The sequence below is a fragment of the Eleginops maclovinus genome, chromosome 7 (assembly GCF_036324505.1).
Source record: "Eleginops maclovinus isolate JMC-PN-2008 ecotype Puerto Natales chromosome 7, JC_Emac_rtc_rv5, whole genome shotgun sequence".
NCBI lineage: Eukaryota > Metazoa > Chordata > Actinopteri > Perciformes > Eleginopidae > Eleginops > Eleginops maclovinus.
In genome coordinates, this window is record NC_086355.1 from 6,262,148 (window position 1) to 6,270,637 (window position 8,490).

General features: G+C 38.4%; 1 protein-coding gene across 1 annotated transcript in view; it reads right to left on the reverse strand.

Annotated features, from left to right (window-relative positions):
• Positions 1 to 6,953, reverse strand: part of LOC134867692 (cytoplasmic protein NCK2-like) — a 31,417-nt gene extending 24,464 nt beyond the window's left edge. The window contains 1 exon segment of the mRNA XM_063888445.1: positions 6,718 to 6,953. The gene's annotated coding sequence lies outside the window, so the exon portion shown is untranslated.
• Positions 6,954 to 8,490: the final 1,537 nt, after the last annotated feature.

An 8,490-nucleotide genomic window follows, 5' to 3' on the forward strand; every position in this document is an offset into this window, starting at 1 on the left:
TAATCTAACAAGTGAGAACTCGAGTATATCTGGTGAGAACCTGACGCCTGTATACAACTTGGCGCCACAGATTTAAACAACATGATTTTCATAATTTTGGAGAAATTATGCAGTTTTTGACGAACAGAAATATTGTTTTCTGGCATCACTTTAATATGTACTGGAAAATCTGCATTTCGGTGTGAGCAAGTAAGAGGGAGGGCATGAGGACTTGGGTTGAAAAGTATTTCAACTGGCGGCTTGTGGCTAGAATCTATAAATAAAATGAGCGGCAGAAGATTAAATATGTTTCTTTGACTCTGAAATAACAGTTGGACTAATATGAATAATACAACACTTGTCATGTTGGACTGGAATGAGAGAAACCCATTTTAAAGCACATTAAACAGTCTAAATGAAAATGCTTTTTCATCCACTCAATGAACATTTCAAAAGATAAATCCTGATAAAACTTGCAGACAGAAATGTGAGGGGCACTTTATATAGGTAACAGCCGCTGTCCTAGCATGACATATCGGATGATTAGGGAGGAACTGAGGGGTTTGCATGCAGCGTATACATGCCACTGCTTCTTAGTGAAGTTTATAGCTGGCAGGTGAAAAGAACAGCTAGAAACACATGAGCCATGGAGGAGGCACGAGGCCGCGTGCAGCTAACCCCAGGCCAGCATTAGAGTTAGCAGTGCATAGGTCATTGGGCACTGCAAATTAGAAGTAAACACGAGAAGAGAATTGCATGACATCAATCTTGAGATTTCCAGATGTACGTGGTTAGTTTAAAATGAAGGGGGGGGGGCGGGACTAGGAACGTGGATCATTCTGTGAAATACAGATAAGTAAAGCTTGTGCTCGGGGTGAGATGACTCAATGTTTGTCTGCCTGCTGACGGTTTGTGCATGGGCACGGCCAAAGGGGAAAACGTCCACTTAATTAAATCAATTAGAGCATGAAGGGCCCGTCGAAGCCTCGTCTGGAAAACAACATGACGGAACAAACTCCAACAATAGATTATCTTTTTCACGAGTCACAGAAACTCCAACGATGCTTGAAATACAGACTTACAAATATGAAATACAAGATAGTGTTCTGATCTTCAAACTACTTTTGATCGGAGAGAAAAACTTTTGCATCAAGGGAGACTGAACGATTGGCTCCGAATGGTTTTCCCATTAAACATTTTTTCTTTGTATTTGAGAAGCTGGTCCATTTGCTTGGAGAATGAACAGATCGTAATAATTGTTGTTGACTAAGTAGCAGCCCATTTTTCTATTGTATTCAATTAATCAGAAAGTCATTTCAACTCTTACTTTTGTACATCTCTGTGGGTGCAGTGCAACCTTAACGCTCTCAACTTTTGTTTGTGCTCTCCTGCTGGGAAGTGTTGGGTTTCTCTCTCTTCATGGCCCAAAGTAGCAATTTTCTGCCATGTAATACAAACCCCATACACACTGAAGCAAAGCGTGGGGGAGCCACTGACACTTGATTACAATTTAACGAGCGGTTGCAGTGTGCTTATGCATTTACCGTCACGTTTCTCTGTTCCGCGAGGAGAAATCGAATATACAATCTACACAGTAATCTCCCTGAAGACCTCAGGAGGTTTAGAGCCCCCGCTCCCCAAATGTCTTTCGTATCCATTTATAAAGAAACGCTACGGGCATTAGAGATGGCACTTCACTGTCCTCAGCAGGAAGCAAGGTTCTTGTTTTTATAACCAAAGAGCTACTCCTACATTGTTGTGTTTCCTTCACCATCATGTCATCTCAGGCTTTGTCATCATCTTGCAACATCCACAGATTACAGACCATGGTTTTGTGGACTAAAAGAGAGTAATTCTGAGATACTGTACCACTGCACTTCAGGCAGTTTTCCTCCCTCGCTCCCCTTCATGGTCTCCCCCTCAGAGTCCCAGAGTAGGATTAGGCCCGGTGCCCAGTGGTGACACAAGGACACCGAAGCCAACAGGCTGTTAGTTCAGTTGTTGGGCATGAATTAGGAACTGAAGCCGGGTGGTGGAGGAGAGAGGTGATGATTGAGATAAAGGAGGAAGAGGAGAGAACGGACAAAGTGCAGGAACAAAAGAAAACACTCAGGAGTGACGACTGAAACCCTAAACTACTGATAAGAAGGCCGAACACAAAAGACAGAAACACTCAGGTATGACATTCAGACAAAGGGGACAAAGCTCACTTTCCAGGAGAGACAGTCAGGCTGGGTCAAAACTGTGTTTGAACCAGACCTTAACAAGACTAAGAGTTTAACTTGCAGCCATTTTTAGACACCATGCTTTGAGGTAAATGCTTACATCTACATGCCAACATTTTTACTGTCAAATAGTTGACATGCTAGTGCTAAGCAGGTTTGCCATGGTCACAACCTTACTTTAGCATGTTACCATTAAACAGAAAGAACAGCTAAGGCTGAGGAGAGTATTTAGTATAAGTATTGCACGTTATAGTAACCAATGTTCTTTCAAATCCATTTATGGTCTGAGATATTTCACAAAAAAACATGTTACGTTAAAAATATGACGTAGTTACGGATCACCAAGATCAATAAAATATCAGTACACAACTTTGGGTCTATCGTTCCTATAATTTCACAGATATTTCACAGATTAAGATAAACGTTTAACCGACTGGTAGGGCTACAAGAAAGGATAACCACCAAAACCAATAGGATTCACCCTAACCATTTATCCAAACTCCATCTATTAAAAAAGACAATGAGAAATCATCAACCTCATGGTTGTTTTCAAGAAAATGTCTGGAGATCAGTAAAGTCATTGGGATTCATCCACTCGGGACCAAGCACGTCTTTAGAAAATGTACAGCAATCCATCGCAATAAGCAGCCCGGACAGAAATGGTGGACCATCCCTGGAGACGGGGGATTATTGCACCGCAGATCACCTTCCTATAAAAACACCCACAGGAAACAAATGAAGATTCCTCCTTGTCTATAATTGCCATATATATTGCATGTGTGAGAAAATACTGATCAAAGTGCATTGCAGGGGAATTTTGTGTTGAAATATTCATTTGTTTTCTGTGAGCAAAACAATGCAAAAAAACACTTTAGCCCTAAAATCAACGGTCTTTGTTCAACACTCCTTTTCCTGGTGTTCACGGAAATTACTGCTTGCATTTAAAGCAGGAGGTTTTACATCAATCACAGTTCAAATGAAAATAAACCAGACCAGCAATAGGCCTACCACCACAGTTGTGTGCTGATAAACTTCAGAGTCATCTTTGACTGAGAGAAACAAGGTGACCTCAACGCTGAAAGGTATATAGGCTATACAGTCTGAAATATTCATTATGTTTCTAAAAGGACACAAATCCTCACTGCGAGCCTTCTGTCTAATAGTTTCACAAATCCTCTTTCTCTTGGTAGATCCATGGGGTCATGGATAGGGGCTCCATTGTCATAAATGTATGTACTGTCAGTTTAATGGCTGCCCATTCCCCAGATTACAGATCATTACAATGACAATAGAGTGACCTTTATCTCGCTTCCAACATTATGCTCTTTATGAGTATCGCTCTGCGTCTGCTGACCGCCCATCTGTGCTGCACTTATTAATTCCTTCTCCTCTCCTACACAGATTAGGATTTCCTCAGGGATGCAGACGTTAAGCTTTCCACAAAGCAAAGAAATCTCGTGTTTGACACTGATCTCATTTTCCCGGCTGCACAATAGCTTCCTGAACGACAACAGGAGATGCTCAAAGTGGAGGGTAACTCATGAAAAATATTTGTTTGTTGGCTTTCCAAGAAAATCATCCTCTCACTTCATTGGGAAATGTTAAAGTATTACCTACATTATTAAAGTAGGAATGTATCAGTGTTAGATTATAATAGACCTACCTTTAGTTATTATATCATGTGAAACTCAAAAACTAGCCTAATAGTACCTTCTTCATTCAGCAGTACGCAGCTTCCCGTTTTTAATTAAAAAGACGCCATCATGTTCACACTACACAAAGCTGAAGTACAATACGAAAAGCAAACTAATCCTTGATAACAGCGCAGTCTAATTTCACTCCTACTCATGCAATATGAACAAAACGCCAAGCAGACACTGTTTGATATTTAATCACAAGCTGTGTGGGGATTTTTTTTGGCCCATTAGGCAACATATGAGAGAGAGAGCGAGCAGAGGAATTAGTCTCAGCTCATGACTGTGCGATCACATTTAAAGAAGATTTGGCTTTTATCTCATTTGTAAAGACGTGACTCAAATTGTTGTGTCGAGTGATTGACTCAGGACTTTGAATTTGACTATGAACCCTGGAATCGAAGTAGTTGTAAAATATGAAGTACATCCTTCATGTTCTACCTTTACATGTAGCTGCCTTAAAGGAATCGTGATTCTGTATTACATAAGACCATGTTTTTCTTGTACTGGAGAGCTGACACATCAAACACACCGGATTAATGAGAATGACCCTGCAAGCAACAATGAAAGTCAAGCATTACCACCGTGTTTGTTCTTCCAATCTGCCTGGAAATGATGTCAATGATTAACAAGTAGGTGGTAACATTTACACACAGAACTGCAGAGATCTGACGTCATGTCAATATATTAATGGTTAAACCGGAGCGTTGCTTGCCAACTTTCAATTATATCTTGTAGTAAACACCATAAACCTACTCTAAACCTGCCCAGTTTCATAATGGATGTAACACTTACTTCCTGGAGTTTAACTGCAATAAATGTTGACTTTATTAATTGCTGATGGAAAACATGAATGCATTACTAGTATGGGTCTCTGGGAGGCTATATGGGAGCGTGAACTTCAAACCCGTTTAGCCCACAAGCCTTTAATTCATTCTCTGAAGGTTAAACGTTTGTAAGCTGTGTACTAATAATTACACATGGACTTGAAGTAATGCAATTTAAGATTATCGCTATTATTAATCAGTGTATGATTACTTTCTCATTGGTATCGTTTGGGCTGAAAAAAGTCAGAAAATGTTAACTATGTCTAATAAAAACTCAGAAGGCCGAAAGGGGATATTTAAAAATACCTTAGTTAATCCAAGACCACAAAATATACAAAGCTGTTAAAGATAGAAAAGCTGCAAACATTCAGACTCCTTTCCTCTGGTAAAGTCGGAACAGAGAATGTTTCTTTAATTTGGAAAAAAGGTTCAAGCAATTATCAAAAAAGTTGTCTATTATGTTCTGTAAATTCACTAATCCTTTAAGCTCTACTTTACTGTTAGAAGTACATTGTAGCTCTATATCAACCATTAAAAGGGGTTGTTTATAATATATGATCCAACAAGATGTACTTGAGGAGTTGCAGCGTTACCGGCATACAGAAACAAGTAGGGCCTTTATTCGTAAAGACATGCTTTTATATAGTCGACATTGTTACCTGTATGAATGAGAATCTATTCAGTCTCTTTTCTTGTTGAATTCATATTTTAAAAACAAGAAAATGATCTATGCTTTCACCTGTATTTGACTCCCAGTAACAACTAGTAAATGTTTGACAGCTCTACTTACGTGAGACTTGAAGGGCTGCGTCTTGACCTCTTGACAAATACCTCACATGAATGCTAAAACTCAGTGAAAAGCCAAAAAAAAACACAGCCGAAGACGATAGGTAGAAACCAATCATAAGTTTCTATACTGATCTGAGAAATCCTCAAATAAAGTACAAGTTTCTCAATACAGTAAGTACTTAGTAAAGCATTTTGAATAACCTTTAGTTTCCCTTGAGACTTCTTAACATGACGTATAGGAAGCTGCTCAGGTTTTTCTTTTATCACACTTTCCATCCACATACCTCTCATTGCTGAGCAAACCTCGTCTTAACAGTGACTATGACTCCTTTAACAGAGGGTGTGTCTGCAGAAAAAGGTGTGTCATAAACGTGTACAAGCACCAAAACTGCTGCCTCCACCTTCAAAATAACTTGAATAATTACATTGCAACTACAATATATGAGGGGAGGGGGACATATCATTGTGTCTATAAGGGAAACAAAGTATGGATAATTAATGAGCATCTACTCCAGACAATCAAGAAAGACAATGCAACCCACCCTCTATTGGAAATAATGTTGAGGATAAAGGCTGTAGTTACCACAAAGAACCACTAGGAACATTGACAAGCTCGGCATGTGGCAAACACTCGCCCATCTGTGTGTTATGGCAAATGTGGTTCATTGTGGGTGAGCTATTGCGATTTAATCAATACGCTCTGACACAGGCCATGCACTCTAGAGATGAACAAGTGTGCTTTTTAAATAAGTAAACAACGAGCACAAGAGAAGAAAACAAGTCAAACAACACAGATGTCTTGGTGAACAGAGATGTCTAAAAAAGCTGCTATAGTAGCCTGCGCTTACAGGCCTTTTAAGAAGTGCCCTGTGTTAATTATACAAAAAGGATAAAGGGGTTTATTAAAAGTACTTATTTTGGTTGTAAAAAAATGAAAAATAAAGCCATTCAGAGTGAGCTTTTTTCCACTAACACACGAAAGGCAGCACAATGTCTAGTGAAACCACATCTGAGCGGACAAAGACCCAGCGTCAAATCTAGAAAGTGAGTCGGGGAAACTACCTTTTTTGTGTCATAACTTTTATGACTGTTTGGGGTTTTAATTCGCATGACAAATTAAACAAAAACTGACATTTTAACAGCGCTTTTGTGGTCAAAGTATCCCGTCCAACTTACACAGTTCATCTGCGGTTACAGCCTTACCTTAGTGCTCACTCCAGATAGAATGGGCAAACGGTCACTCTGCCGAAATGAAAACAGAAGAAGAAGTAACTGAAACCGCGTAAAAACGAAAAAAATAGCGTTTAAATCCACATATCCTTTGGGTTTTTACTATATCTTTTTTCTTTTAAAACATGGACTGAGTGCTGTGCAACTGCTCGACCTATCCTCGTTTGTTTTTCTGTCGCAGGCTGCCTCGGCGGTGCCTCCACCTCAATCACTCCTAACAAGCTGGTACGGTTAGGAAATACCCTTCCGCTCTCAAGTTTCAAAACAAAAGCAGCACTTGAGTAGCAAACAAAAAAACACTACATTTTATAAGTAGAAATGCCATGGTTCAAAAATCAGTCCTGACCTCAAAATGCTACGTGAGTCAAGTAAAAGCAGAGGAACTTGAAGGAATACAAGTACTCATTAGGCAGTCCAATATCAGTTATATAGATTATTATTTTTATATTATTCTGTATTTTCTCTAGATATTATTACATTATACACACACATAAACACACGACATTTAATCAAATTGTGTATGTACAGTGTTGCAGAACTTGTTAGTACCTGAACTTCTACTCCACTACATCTCAGAGATAACTGTATATCACTTTCTACTTCTCTACATTTAGTGTATATGAACACTTCATTTAATAGTATACTTTGAAGATATAGATTAACAACAATAATATAGTTGGATGTATAATTTTTGTTTGGATGTATAACTGTTTTCAGTTAGAAACCCAGCAATATGATAATATAAATTATCTCCACCAGATGCAATATTAAAGTGATAAACATTTGATCGCATCTCTAAGTATAATCCAATACTATAATTTAGTGACTATACTGCAAAATAACTTGCCTACTTTTACTTTTGGTACTTGAAGCACATATTGATACGTGTAACTTTTTACGTAGATATTGAATGCAGGATTATCTTTCTTTATTTTTCCTTTTCGTAATTATTTATATCATTTATCCATACAATAATTCTTATTGAAGAGTAAGAACACACTTTATTTTGAAGGAACATCAGTTGGTTTCCGGTGACTTCAGATAACTTGATCGCCGGTTCCGTTGTTGACGTCACCGACGCCGGGACTGGAGGGACAAACTCTGAGGGACAATATCGCCCCTTGCTGATGACTATTGGACATTTTGCTCCACATTAGTCTTCAGTATTGATATTGGTACAACATTTAATTTATAACGGTATAACATGTATTTATTTTAGATACCAAATGGACCGGTTCGCTGTGTCAAGAATGCCCTTTAAAACTCACACACACACTTTATGGATCATTTTACACACTCTATGACCTAGCTAGTCAAAGCACTCAACTCCAGCGCACATAATAAACTTATCAGACTGCATTCAAATAAGATGAAATATGTTATTGCACCCACAGAGGGAAATCGTGTATCATGAGCTCTCATACAATATAATAAGAAACATGACACATAGAAGTTTCATACAACTTAAACTAAGGTCAACTTTTAGAGGTACAAAACAGTCAACAGGTAAGTAAGAAGTTAAAGTTTCAAAGGTAAACATTTAAATGTAAACGTAATTAATAAATTGTTCCCCTTTACCTTTGTTTAAATAATACAGTTCAAACTGTAGTACTGAGCAATGAAGACAAGTTGAAATAAGCAGATCTGGTATTTAATAAACGTCCACTTACAAAGATATCCTCGGTTACCCTCTTTGTTTTCTTTTTTATCAGTGACATGAAAGCTGGAATACATCGTTATATATAT